Raw genomic sequence first — 257 nt, forward strand, 5'->3', positions numbered from 1 at the left:
GTTCCCAAAGGGAAGTATGATTTTATCTGTATCATAACAAATTAATTTTGTTCATAAAATTCATAGGCAGAATCATACTGTATGTACTGTCTGATGTCTTACGTTTGCTTCATTCATAATTAAGCACGCGCCGTTCATTCATGTTATAGACAGCGGCAGTTCATTTCTCTCACTGCTGTGAAGAACTCCCTTAAATTAAATTAAAACATCATACTTTACCTTTTTGTTCTTAATGAACACAACTGAATGGCTTTTAG

The sequence above is a fragment of the Microtus ochrogaster genome, chromosome 8, assembly GCF_000317375.1.
Source record: "Microtus ochrogaster isolate Prairie Vole_2 chromosome 8, MicOch1.0, whole genome shotgun sequence".
Lineage (NCBI taxonomy): Eukaryota > Metazoa > Chordata > Mammalia > Rodentia > Cricetidae > Microtus > Microtus ochrogaster.